The sequence below is a fragment of the Triticum aestivum genome, chromosome 6B (genome assembly GCF_018294505.1).
Source record: "Triticum aestivum cultivar Chinese Spring chromosome 6B, IWGSC CS RefSeq v2.1, whole genome shotgun sequence".
Classification (NCBI taxonomy): domain Eukaryota; kingdom Viridiplantae; phylum Streptophyta; class Magnoliopsida; order Poales; family Poaceae; genus Triticum; species Triticum aestivum.
The window spans coordinates 199,055,528-199,071,355 of record NC_057810.1 but is presented as its reverse complement, the minus strand read 5'-3'; the positions used below and the strand labels follow the sequence as shown (position 1 = coordinate 199,071,355).

The 15,828-nt window shown below is 46.9% G+C and overlaps 1 long non-coding RNA gene across 3 annotated transcripts; it reads right to left on the bottom strand.

Moving 5' to 3' along the window:
* Positions 1 to 2,353: 2,353 nt before the first annotated feature.
* LOC123136554 (uncharacterized) lies at positions 2,354 to 15,513 on the bottom strand. 3 transcript variants are annotated; one of them, XR_006467058.1, is made up of 4 exons: positions 15,412 to 15,513; positions 3,231 to 4,231; positions 3,019 to 3,139; positions 2,373 to 2,573 (listed from the first exon to the last, which is right to left on the bottom strand). It is a non-coding gene; the product is annotated as an uncharacterized lncRNA (long non-coding RNA). The 3 variants fall into 3 exon arrangements; XR_006467057.1 differs by lacking the exon at positions 15,412 to 15,513 and having other exon boundaries at positions 2,354 to 2,573; positions 3,231 to 4,922; XR_006467056.1 differs by lacking the exon at positions 15,412 to 15,513 and having other exon boundaries at positions 2,366 to 2,573; positions 3,019 to 3,075; positions 3,231 to 4,922.
* Positions 15,514 to 15,828: the final 315 nt, after the last annotated feature.

Here is a 15,828-nt window from a genome sequence, read left to right as displayed (position 1 = left end):
CGATGCCGGCTTCCGGCAAGCTTGTTGCTGAGAAGGCTTTTATCTTCAGCAGAGAACTTTGACGTTCTCGATGCCGGCTTCCGGAAAGCTTGTTTCCAGGAAGGCTTTTATCTTCGGCAGAGAACTTTGACGTTCTCGATGCCCGCTTCCGGCAAGCTTGTTGCCAGGAAGGCTTTTATCTTCGGTAGAGAACTTTGACGTTCTCGATGCCGGCTTCCGGTAAGCTTGTTGCCAGGAAGGCTTTTATCTTCGGCAGAGAACTTTGACGTTCTCGATGCCGGCTTCCGGCAAGCTTGTTTCCAGGAAGGCTTTTATCTTCGGCAGAGAACTTTGACGTTCTCGATGCCGGCTTCCGGCAAGCTTGTTGCCGAGAAGGCTTATGGCGAAGAACTTCGTTGTTCTTGACACCGGCTCCCGGCAAGATCGTTGCCGGAAAGGCTTATGGCGAAGAACTTTGTCGTTCTTGACACCGGCTCCCGGCAAGATCATTGCCGGAAAGGCTTATGGCGAAGAACTTCATCGTTCTTGACACCGGCTCCCGGCAAGATCATTGCCGGAAAGGCTTATGGCGAAGAACTTCGTTGTTCTTGACACCGGCTCCCGGCAAGATCGTTGCCGGAAAGGCTTATGGCGAAGAACTTCGTCGTTCTTGACACCAAAAAGATTGGTCCTAAGGGCGTTGCCAGCCCCCGGGCCATAACTGCGTTTAAACATGACAAGTGATTAGCATCTGAAGTGCACTTAACTCGCTTGCGAATTTTGACTTCTGCTACATATTCCCTATGCCTGCTGGAATGCTTTCCGGTGCGTACGATCCAGCCAGCAGCGCTTGAGGGAACGGGCCCTTAGCGGCTATTCGGGAACATCGCCTCCCGGAAAGGTTTACCTTCTTGGTTCTAGCGCAACCGCACAAGTTGCTGAGCGGACTCGAGGCAACATGGAGCGCAACTAGCCCCGAGAAGGCTCCTTGGCATACAGGTCTATGCAGAAATCTCAAATAAATAGTGCATGCTATCTTCCTGTTTAACCTCTCTTTGTACGTTCACCCTACGCTTTTAGGGAACTTGTCGGCGCAGGCACCTTAGCCGCGAGCGCTGAGTGCGGGACGTCAGCACCCTGCTGGCGGTGCCGCTACCGACAAGAAACCTTGTCGCAACTAGTTGCAACTCACTTAAGTTGTTGAGCGGACTCGAAACAAAGTAAGGGCGCAACTAGCTACGAGTTGATTCCTCCGCGCACAGGTTTTCCATACAAAGAACAAGATCTCCGAGGCGGATAACCTTATATAGAAAGGAAATATCTAAAGTTTCGCATGACTTAGCTTTTCTGTTGCCGCACTGGCGTCGTTCTTTTGCTCGCCCGCTTCTTAGGAGCCATGACGATGAAGAACAGCTGAGCCTTGATGTGGACGGAACAGCTGCCTCCAAATCCTTCTTCTTCGGTGGCATGTCGATGAAGACGATGAAGATTTAGCTCGCGTGCACGCCGGATCGGGTTCGCACAATCTCGACGCCCCCTACCTGGCGCACCAAAGATGTCGGGGAAACTGATCCACAAACACCTATGGGGATCGGCGGACCGAGCCCCTTTCGATTCGGTGAGGGCGGAGGTTGAACAAAGAGCGGATCGAGGCAGTACACGCGAGCAGTTTTACCCAGCTTCGGGCCGCACGGATGCGTAAAACCCTACTGCTGCTTGTTTGTGTGTATTGAATCCTTGCTCAGGAGCGATGGACGCTATCAGACTGAGCGTGGGAGTGTTTCTGGTGTTTCGAATGAGCCGAACCTCTTCTACGTTGCGCCTGGGCCTCCTTTTATATTCTCAAGGGGTCACCGACAGGTGGCAACATAGACGAGAGGGGTAGAAATGGAAAAAGATGCGGTAGGTGCAGCTACCGCTACTGTAGACACAGTGCACCCTACCTAACTCTAACGACAGGGGACAAGAGCATTGAATGCCTGTCTGAGCTGCCTAAATAGTGCAAAAAATGACCGTTAGGAGCGCCACCATTCGCCACGATGGCCTTCTCTTCATCTCCGCTTGCCACCGCGTACCCCTGGCTGCACAGCCTCCTGCCACGTGTGCTTGGGAGAGTCCTAGAGCGACACGTTAGCAGGTGTGCTGGAGCGCGGGCACGAAGTGGGGGTTTCCCGCGGCAAGCTCCTTGCCGCGGTCGTCGTCTTGTCGCGTTCGGAAGCTTGTCGCTTGCCGGATCTTGCCGGGACGCAGGGCGCGTCGCGGCAAGCTTTCTTGGTATGCCTTGAGTGGCCTTCCCGGCAAGCTCCTCTTGCCGGGGCCTTGTCTCTTCCCGGCAAGCTCCTCTTGCCGGGGCCTTGTCTCTTCATCTTGAATGCTTTGTTCTTGAATGGTCTTCAAGGGAACCACGGAGGGTCTTGGCGGTCACCCGGCAAGCCTTGCCGCGGGGCGCTGCAACTGACCGTGCACGAGTTCGGGATACTAGGGTACCCCTACTCTAGTACACCGACACCATCCTCAGCTAGCGGGAGGGGATATACCCAGCCACTGCAGCATGATCACGGTCGCCATGCTTGCTTGCATGGTACCTCCAGCACCTGCCATATGTATAAAGATTAATTCAGCTATAAACATGTCAGAACTCCTGATGTGGTTAGATATATGTAGATAAGACTGTTGGGTTGAACAAACTAATTAATCTGTAGAGAAGACTGGCACACAATGACCTCTTGACCGCTTGAGAGCATGAGCTGACATAGATCAATTCAGTAAGAGTTGTCTACATAGCAATCTGGCTGGGTTAATTTAGAGAGGGATTATCAGTTATTATTATGAAATATACGGAGTAGACAATATCAGGAAATTAAGATCAACCTTCGAAACAAAAAGTTGAGGCAGGTGGTGGTAAAATATGGTACAATATAATTCTAGAAGCAGTACGCACATATTTCTTCAAGAAAATTTTACAGAAAAGAACAATTCTGAATATAAACCTAGAACCACTACCCTAAATGAGAACTATCTGAAAAATATATTAAATACCTATTTTTGTCGCTATGAAATTTCAGCTCCTTTGTGTTGGCCAGCCAATAGCTTTGGCTACAGAAATGGCCAAAGGAATAAGTTAGGATTTCTCATCTATTTGCATTTTCGCTTTTTTTTCCTACATAGGTCACAATATACAATGTTCAGTTTATACCCATGCATTGATGAAATATTTAAGGAAATGAAATATTGAAGAAAATGGTACATACTTCATCCCAGAATTTTCCTTGTGCTGGTCCTGGATACACAGGAGCCTTCAGGCAAAGAAGAGTGAATCTGCACAAAGCAGTCCATCCTGAGTAGGGAGAGGCCATATCGTTTAAGCAACACGAGCGAGTTTGCAAGGTCATGAGGCTTGCAGCGCAGGCAGGAGCTCCCCGACAGCGGCAGGCGTGGCGTCTATAACTTGCAAACGTTTGTCATGTCTAAACAAAAACCAAAATCAAACATGTGGGCGAAGAAATTTGAGTAGCTCAGAATGCTAATCAGGGGATAAAGCCTAATTTGAGATGAAGTTGATTAGGAGAAGAGAAGGAATGTGCAGATTGTGTAGTTCTACAAATGTGAACAAATCAGAAGCTACTTTAGGAAAATATGATGAAATAATATACTTCCATATTGCTATACAAAAGCAAATTCAAACTCTGATAGACTATCAACTTGAAAAGAATTAATCATGGCCAGCTCTAGTTTCAAAACATAGAAAGTATGGTTTATTGTTCTCCCAAATTTACTTTGGAGAACGTCCAGCCAAACTCAACAAGAAAGTACTATTGGAGAAGTAAGATGGCTGGAAGGTTCTATTTCAAACAACTGCCTGCAAAGCACTCTAGCGAAAAACACTAACAGGCAATGGAAATGACCCAAAATGAACTAAAGATTACAAAATTGTCTAAAGAAAAGTTAGTCCTGCAATACCACATAAGATTCACTTAAGAATAGTCGATAAGCTAAACACACATCACATATGTAGGGGATATAAACCAACATGTAATAAGGAAAGTATGAATCTTGACTATGTAAAGTATGTATTATTATTGATACCTTCAGTAGAACATTCACAATATCTAAGAAGAAAATTCAAAATGCACCACTTCATCAGTCTAGAGTTTGAATCCTCCAGTAGAATAAAATTAAATAAACATGTAGCAAGTGTATCCAACCTCAGCCATCAGAGTAGAGCATGGACCTGCATTAATAATCATATAATCTACACCAAGAAATAATCTTGATTAAGAGAACATGCCAGCTATTTTCAAATTATTCATTTCTTTCAACAAAGTCAACTAACACAACCTACAAATATGTAGAAGCATTAATTCATCAAATAAGTAGTACAAAAATTTGCAATACATCATAATGTAACCGATATCCAATGAAGCAGTACCAAAGTTTTGCTTAGGGATTTCCAATCAAGCACTTCATTCCAAATTCTCAGTAGAACTTTTTAAGATAATATATCAACCAAGCAACCTCCTTTGGCTAAGTTCCAGCATACAAAAGCAACAACGACTGTGTCTAATTGAACTCCCATGAAAGAAACAGAATACACTAAGAAGTTACAGAAGGGGGACCATATTTACTTGCCAGCAAACAAATATTGTTTTCTAGCTTCTCATTTATACCAAAGGGAAAACTTTTAGAAAACATAACTGAGAAATTTGAAGATGCTCCAGAGTTAATACGAGCCAATAATTAATTAATTATCCATGACGCAATTACCCATATCTAATAGAGTCCTGCTACACGTACGATGCATTTTATACGATTTCCATACGACAATCATCACCAGCCGTTCATTCAATCCCAGGGACGAGTGAGATCACGTCGTATGAAAATCGTACATGGTTCTCATCGTACGCAGAGCAAAATCGTATCTAATATTACCACTTCATTGGTAAAGGCCCCACTGGTGGAAAAAAGGCCTTTGGTCGCGGTTCGCAACTGCCATTAGTCGCGGTTGCGCAACCGCGACCGACCGGGCGCGACTAAAGGCCCCCCCCCCTTTAGTCGCGGTTGCTTAAGAACCGCGACTAAAGGCCCGTCCACGTGGGCGCCAGGTGGCCGTCGGGGCGGAGGACCTTTAGTCGCGGTTCTTCTGGCCAACCGCGACTAAAGGCCGCCGCAGGTTTAGGGTTTTAGCCCCCCCCTAAACCTCCCCCCTTAAACCTGTTTTCTGTTTAATTTGTATTGTTTTATTTCTTTTGTGCTTTATTTTAATTTTGAAGGAGTTTCATATATTCTACGGTACTACATACATGCATATGAATGTACAATTTCAAATAAATTTGAAATTAGAACCGAAAAGAATTCAAGAGGAATATACAATATATATTCAATATCATCGGATGACCATATACAATTTTGAACAAGTTTCCATACATGATTTAATGCATATAAAGTTCTACGTCCTCGTAATAGTGTTCTCCTTTAGGATGGAGGACTTCCCTGCTGAACCATCCAGCTAGTTCCTCTTGAAGTGGTCGGAAGCGAGCTTCTGGACTAAGCATCCACCGGAGGTTATTCCTCTTAGCATTGGTATCACTCGGAACCCGCTCAGAGGTGTATCTCCGGATCATCTCACAGACATAGTATCCACATAGATTGGTCTCCGGTGGCTGAATATCCCCAGCATTCTTAGCCTTTAACATTTTGAATTCTAGCTCTTTTTTGAATTCACCGACCTTTGTATCTACGAACCGTCTCCAAACCCTACGAGGCAAAGAAAATTAAATGAACAAGAGAGTTATTAATTAGTTACTTGATATTAGGAAATGAACGAAATAGGCCGATCGATATAGAGCGCAAATGAATGAAAATAATTACTTCTGCAGCATTCTTCTCATGCCGCCCCAAAGCTTTGGATCCATATTCACAGAGTCGTGGACGAGACATTCTGAGGTGTTAACTTTAATTACTAGCAGAATCCAGTGGAACCTGCGGACACGATACATGCACAGTACGTCATGCATAACTCATCGATTAGCCGGCCACATACCATGCATGGAGTAAACAAAAGAGAATGTGCTCAAGACAGAAACACTCACTCAAAATGGAAAGGAAATAGAATATCACTTTTGAGTTCCTGCTTTGTAAGAAACTGCCACAGGTCTGCCTCCACGTCGGCGGGGTAACGCTCCAACACATGTCCATTAACGATGTGTGGGTCAATGAACCCAACATCATGGATGTTCCTTACTCTGCATTCCTTAATCTTCATTCTGCATGTATAATAGCGGACACAACAATATAGTTAGGACATATATATAGTGCAGGCAATATGAACGAGATGGGGTAGAAATTAATAAATCACTTACAGAACGTAGCAACTGATGATAGATTTATCGAGCTCGCGCAGATTGAAAAGCTGGAACAATTCACTCAGTTCAATTTGTACATAGTAATGTTTGAAGTGATGCTCATGTCTAACTTCCGCATAAATATATTCTTTGGCGTTTTTATTTTTTATGTAACCCTTGTACCATTTCAGCAGACCTTTCATTTGTGGAGGTAGATCCTTTTCCTCCGCAGGCTCGACGAGAGGCCCATTCTTGACATATGTAATTACTACCTCCTTCACTGGCGCCTCATCAAGGCCTAACAGTTCACGAAGAGTAATACCTAAGTTGGCCGCTTGTTCTCTGGCACTCGTTACAGTCAATCCCTGTGCTGCCGCAGCTTGTATGATCTCGGGGTCATCCGGACAGAAGGCTTCCACTATAAGCGGGGCAATCGATTGTTTACTTTGTTCCCCGAGCTGGGCAACTTGTTTCCCGCTTTTTTTACTTTCGGCCTTCTCCCGCTCTTTGTTCTCCTTGAACATGAGTGCCTGCCTGCGAAGTTCACGTGCATAGTCGTTAGGCAGATTCTTCGCGGCTTGGGACGGTGTGCTCAAAAATGACTTAGCCCACTTCTTTTGCTCATCAGAAAATACTGGCTTGGGCTCGGGCTCTGTTTTCTTCTTGCAGTCCGCCTTCCATTTCTCCAAATCAGCAGCCGCGGCCGCGTCGACTTCCTCGGCACTACGTTCCCAAGGCCTTGTGGGGAGAGGCTTCAGTGATGGCTCCGGAACCTTTGTGGTCTTAGGTACATAAGGGTCCGGGTTAATAATCCAGGACTGCTTCTGCTTCTTTGCCGGAGGTGGATTGGGGGGCGGCGTCTGATCACCCGCCGGACGAGGACTGGGGGGCGGCGGCTGATCACCCGCCGGACGTTGTGGACTGGGGGGCGGCGTCGGCTGACGTGACGGAGGTGTAGGTGAACCGCCACCACCACCACCACCACCACCACCGCCACCGCCACCACCACCACCGCCACCGCCACCACCACCACCGTAGGGGGGTGGACTTGTTGTCCTTGGCGCCTCGCCTGGAAACTTGATAAACTTCTTTTGCCATAGAATGAAATGGCGCTTGACATCTCCAAGTCTTTTCTCCCCTTCAGGTGTAGCAATGTCAATCTCCAGGTCCTCAAACCCTTGGACTATGTCCTCCACCGTGACACGAGCATAGCCATCTTGAATGGGGTTGTTGTGGTGGAGTGCTCCAGGTAAACATGGTAAAGCACTGCCGATGGCTACCTTCATGGACATGTTCCCGATAGGATAATACAGATGACATTCTTTCATCTCCTTTATATCGTCCACGGGGTAGCGAGGAGGCTCCGATGAAGTAATTTCGACCACCAGAGGCTCCGGTGCAGTAATTTGGACCACCAGAGGCTCCGGTGGGGCCTCCGTGGAAGCCACGCTGCTTCTCCGCTGCTGGCTTCCGAGATCCGCTGGATGATCTTCATGCTGCACCCGAGCTGCATCTCTTTCGGCTACTAGTACACTCATGGTTTTCTTCATCACCTCCATTTCCGATGCCAACCGCGCCACAACATCTGCTTCCTGATCCATCTTTCTCTTACGGCTTCTGTAACCGTACGGGTCATCGTTCTGGGGGAACCCTATTTTCCACGGAATGTGCCCCATGCCTCGTACACGTCCTCCGTGTTCAGGATTCCCGAGGGCTTTTGTCAGCGCGTCGTTCTCTCTGTTGAACTTGATCTTCCCCTGTTGAGCATCCCTCATTGCGTTAATAAGGGCTTGGGTGGGTTTAATTAATTTGCCCCGGTAAACACACTCCCCTGTCTCCGGGTTCAGCGTTCCCCCATGCCCGTACCACCAGCTTTTGGCCCTTGGGTCCCATCCCTCCGTACCTGGACGGATTCCTCGCGCCCTCAGCTCGTTCTCCATCTTCTCCCACCTAGGCTCCCAAAGACGATACCCTCCTGGCCCCATAACATGATTGTACTCCTTCTTAGCCGCATTTTCCTTATTTTTTTTCGATATTTGAATGAACTGCTCCGATTTCTTTTGCTTCACAAATTCTGGCCAATCATCTTTCAGTTTCTCATATTGTCCTTTGAAATCCGGAGTCTTGTTCTGCTTGACAAAGTCATGGGCTAGATTTTGCTTGAATTTCCGGAATGCGTCGGCCATCTTATGAAGAGCGAACTGTTTGACTAGCCTCCTCCTCTCCTTGGTTTCCTCAATCTTGTTACCCTCCTCATCGAATTTGTTGTATTCCGGAGGTAGAACGAAATGTTCCATAAGCTTCTTGAAGCAATCTTTTTTTGTTCTCTTATCGACAAAAGTGAAACCATCAATTCGTGCCTTCTTTGGCTCATTCCACTCCTGGACGGTGATCGAGACGTTGTCTCTAACAATGGCTCCGCATTGGCTGACAAACTTGGTGGCGTTCTTGCGGGGCTCCAGCGGCTTGCTGGTTGCACTGTCGACAACCTCGATGGTGCATGTTTCTCCTTGTTTCATCGTCTTGGTTGCGCCACGCTTTGACGACGTACTCGATTGTTTCGACGATCCGGCCGAGGGCTAAAATAAGAAAGAGTCGCGCGCGTTAGTACACACATATTTATTCAAATCAGTTAGTTTGTATCACTAGAGGCTCAATGTATATATATACCTCGGCGCCGGAGGTGGTTGCTACTTCCATTTGAAGATCGTCGTTTATCGACGTTTGTTCGGCATCATCTTGCTGACGGCGCCCTTCATCTTCACCGTCAAGGTTCAGATAAGAAGAGATATCATCTTCTTCTTCTCCGGTCGGCACATATTGAATATCGCCGTTTATGATGCCGAACATATGTGCTTCACCGTCCGGATCATAGTTGTCCATAATCGGGTCAGCTCTATCGTCCGCCATTATGTCAGTCCTGAAAACATGTAGTAAAAACAAAATAATTAAGTGAAGAAGGGGGGGGGTGGCGGTGGCGGTGGCGAAAGGGCGGTGGCAAAAGGAGGGGGCGAGGAAGGGGTGGGAGAGGGTGTCGCGGTAGAGCGCGAGACGGGTGCTCCGTAGTCGAACTTGGGGTCGCCGGCAGTCTCGGGGTCTACCGGAAAGAAGTAACGGAGGGGGAACACAATAAATAACAGAGCAATCAAAGCATCACAAAGCGTAACCTGGCAATACGCGGTGCTAGGTGTGCCCTAACGCGGGGGAAAGGGGGAAAGGGGGAAACATCCGGGAAAGTATCCCCGGTGATTCGCGTTTTCGGACAGATGAACCGGAGGGGAAAGTTACGTGTTTGCTATGCTAGGGATGTGTGGCGGACGAACGGGCTGCGTATCCGGATCCGCCTCATCGTTCTGAGCAACTTTCATGTACAAAGTATTTTCATCCGAGTTACGGATTATTTTATATTAATTTTTAAAGTTTTATATCATTTTTAGAATTAACAGAATTAATTAAATTGTCTGTTAACTAATTAACCAAGTTAATTAGATTAATTAACAGATTAGTTATATTAGTTATTTAATTAGGTTTACTAAACACAATTAATTAAGTTAATTAATTTAATTAACTGATTAATTAATTAATATATTTATTTATTTATTTTCTAAATTCTCTTCTCTCTTTTTTTTAAATCGTTTCTGGGGCGTGGGCCCCAATTGTCATTGGGCCAGGGGGCCTTAACGGGCGCCGGCGCTAGCGGGCAGCGGCTACGAGCCGGGCACGAGCTCCGGCGGCCAAGGGCCGCGATGGCGCCGGCCGGAACAGGGCGGCAGGGCGGAGGGCGGCAGGGCGGAGGGCGGAGGGCGGCAGGGCGGAGGGCGCCGGCCGGAACAGGGCGGCCGGAACAGGGCGGCAGGGCGGCAGGGCGATGGCGCCGGCCGGAACAGGGCGACGCGGCGGGGAGACGGCCGGACGGGGCCCGATGGGGAGCTCACCAAGGAGAGGGCGGCGACGGCGGGCGGCAGGGCGGCGGGCGGGCGGCAGGCAGGGCACGGGCGGAGGCGGGCAGGGCTTCGGCGTCGGCGTCGGCGTCGGCGTCGGGGCAGCGCTTCGGCGTCGAGAGAGAGCAGAATGGGAAGTGGCGAAACTGCTAAGTGCAGTATTTATGGACGCACCTTTAGTCGCGGTTGGAGAGGCGGACCGCGACTAAAGGTACCCTTTAGTCGCGGCCCGCACCCCAGCCGCGACTAAAGGGTGCCCTTTAGTCGCGGTCCGCCTCTCCAACCGCGACTAAAGGGTTTTGGCGCCGCCTCCGTTCCCGCGCAGAAAGACCCTTTAGTCGCGGTTGGAGAGGCGGACCGCGACTAAAGGGCACCCTTTAGTCGCGGCCGGCCACCCCAACCGCGACTAAAGGTACCCTTTAGTCGCGGTCCGCCTCCCCAACCGCGACTAAAGGGCTGTGCTAGAACTGGCGCGGTGCGGTGGGATGTTTAGTCCCACCTCGCTAGCCGAGAGGCCTCGACAGTGGTTTATAAGCGCGGCTGCGCTTACCACTTCGAGCTCCTCTCAAATGCAGGCTTACGGGCCTATTCTGTCACTGTGTGCCTGTGGGCCTACTGGGCCTTCTGCGGGCCTGAATCCTGGCCCTTTAATGGGTTTCTAGTCGTATTCAGGCCGTGGTGGCCCAGTAGGTGGCATATTTTATTTTTTTCTTCCTTTTTTCCTTTTTCCTTTTTTCTTCTGTTTTTTTCTTCTGTTTTTCCTTTTTTCTTCTGTTTTTTTCTTCTGTTTTTTTCTTCCTTTTTCTTCTGTTTTTTTCTTCTGTTTTTTTCTTCCTTTTTCTTCTGTTTTTTTCTTCTGTTTTTTTCTTCCTTTTTCTTCTGTTTTTTTCTTCTGTTTTTTCTTCCTTTTTCTTCTGTTTTTTTCTTCTGTTTTTTTCTTCTGTTTTTTTCTTCCTTTTTCTTCTGTTTTTTTCTTCTGTTTTTTTCTTCCTTTTTCCTTTTTCCTTTTTTCTTCTGTTTTTTTCTTCTGTTTTTTTCTTCATTTTCAAATCTTAAAAATACAATTATATATCAAAAAAATCAGAAAAATAAAACTAATTCATTTTAAAACCCCTTGAAGGTTTGACAAAAGGTTTGATACAATAAATTATTACACATCATTTCTTCCCTTGTGTCCCTGCTTGCTTACGATTGTGCCGTATCCATGGAGCATCCTCATCATTTAACTTAATGCTTGGGTCGGTGTTCACTTTGAAGGGCGGAATTTCAGCAAACATATTATAATCTTCTGACATGTCTGTCTTGTCCTCCACTCCCACGATGTTTCTTTTCCCTGAAAGAACAATGTGGCGCTTTGGATCATCGCATGATGCACTGATCGTTTTCTTATCTTTCCGTTTCCTCGGTTTGCTACTCATGTCCTTCACATAGAAAACCTGAGCGACATCTTTCGCTAGGACGAATGGTTCGTCAAGGTAACCAAGATTGTTGAAATCCACCATTGTCATTCCGTATTGCTGGTCCACCTTTACCCCACCTCCTGTTAGCTTGAACCATTTGCACCGGAACAAAGGGACCTTAAAGGAGGGTCCATAGTCAAGTTCCCATATCTCCTCTATGTAACCATAATATGCGACCTTTTGCCCATTCTCGGTTGCTGCATCAAAGCGGACACCACTGTTTTGGTTGGTGCTCTTTTTATCTTGGGCGATCGTGTAAAATGTATTCCCATTTATCTCGTACCCTTGGAAAGTCGTTATAGTCGAAGATGGTGTCTTGGCCAACATGTACAGCTGATCTACAACATCATTGTTATTCATTAAATGTTTTCTCAACCAACTGCCGAAAGTCTCCATGTGGGCCTTCCTAATCCAGGATTCAGGCTTCCCCGGGTTGTCCGAGCGTAAAATATTCTTGTGTTTCTCAAAGTACGGAGCCACCAAGCTGGAATTGGTCAGTACAGTGTGGTGTGCTTCAGTCAGAGAATGGCCGTCCATACATATCGTTGATTTCCTTCCGATCGTGCCTTTTCCACTTAGTCTCCCCTCGTGCCGCGATCGAGGAAGACCAATCGGCTTAAGGTCAGGAACAAAGTCAACACAAAACGCAATTACCTCCTCATTTCCATAGCCCTTGGCGATGCTTCCTTCTGGCCTAGCACGGTTACGAACATATTTCTTTAATACTCCCATGAACCTCTCGAAGGGGAACATATTGTGTAGAAATACAGGACCGAGAACGAAAATCTCTTCGACTAGGTGAACCAGGAGGTGCGTCATAATATTGAAGAAGGATGGCGGGAACACCAACTCGAAACTGACAAGACATTGGATCACATCGTTCTGTAACCGTGGTAGAACTTCTGGATTGATTACCTTCTGAGAGATTGCATTGAGGAATGCACATAGCTTCACAATGGCTACTCGAACATTTTCCGGCAGGAGCCCCCTCAAAGCAATCGGAAGCAATTGCGTCATAATCACGTGGCAGTCGTGAGACTTCAGGTTTTGGAACTTTTTCTCCGCCATGTTTATTATTCCCTTTATATTGGACGAGAATCCAGACGGGACCTTCATACTGCTCAGGCATTCAAAAAAGATGACCTTCTCTTCTTTGGTCAGAGCGTAGCTGGCACGACCTTGAAACCATTCCGGATGCCGGTCATCAGGGTCTTTCAAACGTTGCTGGTCCTGCCGTGCTTCCTTTGTATCATTTGTCTTCCCATACACGCCCAAGAAGCTTAGGAGGTTCACGCAAATATTCTTCATAACGTGCATCACGTCGATTGCAGAGCGGACATCTAGGACTTTCCAATATTCTAGCTCCCAGAATATAGATTTCTTCTTCCACATGGCTGCGTGCCCGTCAGCTCCCTTCGGAACTGATTGTCCGCCAGGACCCTTTCCAAAGATGACTTTCAAATCCTTGACCATATCAAATACCTCAGCACCAGTGCGTTCCGCAGGCTTCGGCCGGTGATCTGCCTTGCCGTTGTAATGCTTGCCTTTCTTTCTTACTGGATGAATTTTCGGAAGAAATCGACGATGCCCAAGGTACACGTTCTTCTTACAATTTGGCAAATGTACACTTTCAGTCTCATGTAAGCAGTGCGTGCATGCATTGTATCCCTTATTTGACAGTCCCGAAAGGTTACTAAGAGCAGGCCAATCGTTGATGGTTACGAAAAGCAACGCTCGTAGGTCAAATTCCTCTTGTTTGTGCTCATCCCACACACGGACACCACCCCACAGCTGTAAAAGTTCATCAACTAATGGCCTTAGGTACACATCGATGTCGTTGCCGGGTTGCTTCGGACCTTCGATGAGCACTGGCATCATAATGAACTTCCGCTTCATGCACAACCAAGGAGGAAGGTTGTAGATGCATAGAGTCACGGGCCAGGTGCTATGGCTGGAGCTCTGCTCGCCAAAAGGATTCATGCCATCCGTACTTAGAGCAAATCTTATGTTCCTTGCGTCAGCTGCAAAATCTTTGAACCATCTGTCGATCTTTCTCCATTGCGTTCCATCTGCGGTGTGTCTCAACTCCCCGTCCGACTTACGGTCCTCTTTGTGCCATCGCAACAACTTGGCATGCTCTTTGTTCCTGAACAGACGTTTCAACCGTGGTATTATAGGAGCATACCACATCACCTTGGCGGGAACCCTCTTCCTGGGTTTCTGGCCCTCAACATCGTCACCAGGGTCATCGCCTCTGATCTTATAACGCAATGCAGTGCATACCGGGCATTCATTCAAATTCTCGTATTCACCGCGGTAGAGGATGCAGTCGTTGATGCATGCATGTATCTTCAGAACCTCTAAACCTAGAGGGCAGACAACCTTCTTTGCTTCGTACGTACTGGCGGCAACTCGTTATCCTTTGGAAACATATTCTTCAACATTTTCAGCAAGTTTTCAAATGCCGAGTCAGCTACACCTGCCTCTGCCTTCCATTTCAGCAAATCCAGTGTGCAGCCCAGCTTTTTCAGACCATCATCGCATCCGGGGTACAGCGCCTTTCTGTGATCCTCTAACATGCGATCCAAATTCTCCCTCTCCTTTTCAGTTTCACAGCGTCTCCGTGCATCAGCAATGGTCCGACCAAGATCATCAACGGGATCATCACGTGCCTCTTCTTCACCTTCCCCTTCACCTTCAGCATCCTCCATGAAAGTATCACCGAAATGAGCAAGATAGCTTTCATCGATGAAATCATCCCCTTCTTCATCTTCTTCCATTATAACCCCTCTTTCTCCATGCTTGGTCCAACAATTATAGCTTGGCATGAAACCGTGCCGAAGCAGATGCATGTGAACATCTCTTGAGGAAGAGTAACCCTTCTGATTCTTACAGATAACACATGGACAGATAACAAAACCCCCCTGCTTGTTCGCATTAGCCACTACGAGGAAATCTTTCAAACCCGTAGTGAACTCGCCGGAGAGTCGGTTACCGTACATCCATTGCCGATTCATCTGCATTATTATAATATAAAATATATAATTAACCATCATGCATTTGTTAAACTAACTAGCTACAAATAATATAAATTAAACAATAAACTGCACACATGCACATTTTATCAATGACACACATGCATGAAAGGTTCAAGTTGCTAACCGCGATCGAGGAGGAAAAAATAAATGAGGAACCTCAAGTGTGGCTCCAACACTTCATATCATGTTTGTTTCACCCTCTTAGGGCATTTCATCAAACACCTTGTGTGCATAAGAGGAACCAAAAGCAAACCTACACCCCCTTGTGAAGCTTGTGAAGAGAAGTGGCACCAAATGGCTAAGTGAGCGTGCTGAACTGGTATATATAGGGGAGGAGCTTTAGTCGCGGTTGGCCTGGCCAACCGCGACTAAAGGCCTTTGGGCACCTTTAGTCGCGGTTGGCCTGGCCAACCGCGACTAAAGCCCGCGAGCGCCCTGGGCCCAGGCATTTGGTCGCGGTTCATCTGCCGAACCGCGACTGAAGACTTCATTAGTCGCGGTTCCTACAGTTTCGCGACTAATGAGGCTGGACGGAAGCCTCTTTTTCTACTAGTGCCCGTAAATGACTATATCATTGTGCAAATGAGAAAGTAAATACCAACACTACTAAAGCATAGTGGTATGTAAGGAAAAAAATATATAGTATGCCTACTTTCTTAGAAAAGCACCATATCAGTACTTATCCAACGAATTTCTCAAATTTCTTGTTTCTGATTTGAAACTGATCGAGCAAATTGTCCCATTCTTCGCGTCAAGGCACTGCAAAGACATAGGTTGGGATAAATGTTATTCTTATTGGAACCGAATATGTACAATCTTGCGACATCCCTAAATATCAAATGGATACAACTTAGCAGCATCTATTTCTTTTTTCAATCAGTTTTGGGTGCTTTTTTAGACAACCAGTAAATCTCTAGGCGACAGAAATATTTTGTGTACTATTGGCTTCTGCATACCTTTTCGACAGAGAAATTGCAACAGTGTAGTGTTATTTTTGGGTCAACAAATATATTTCCCTTTACACATCTGAGATAAACCATGGCTCTTGCCATGAAATTTCTCACCCCTT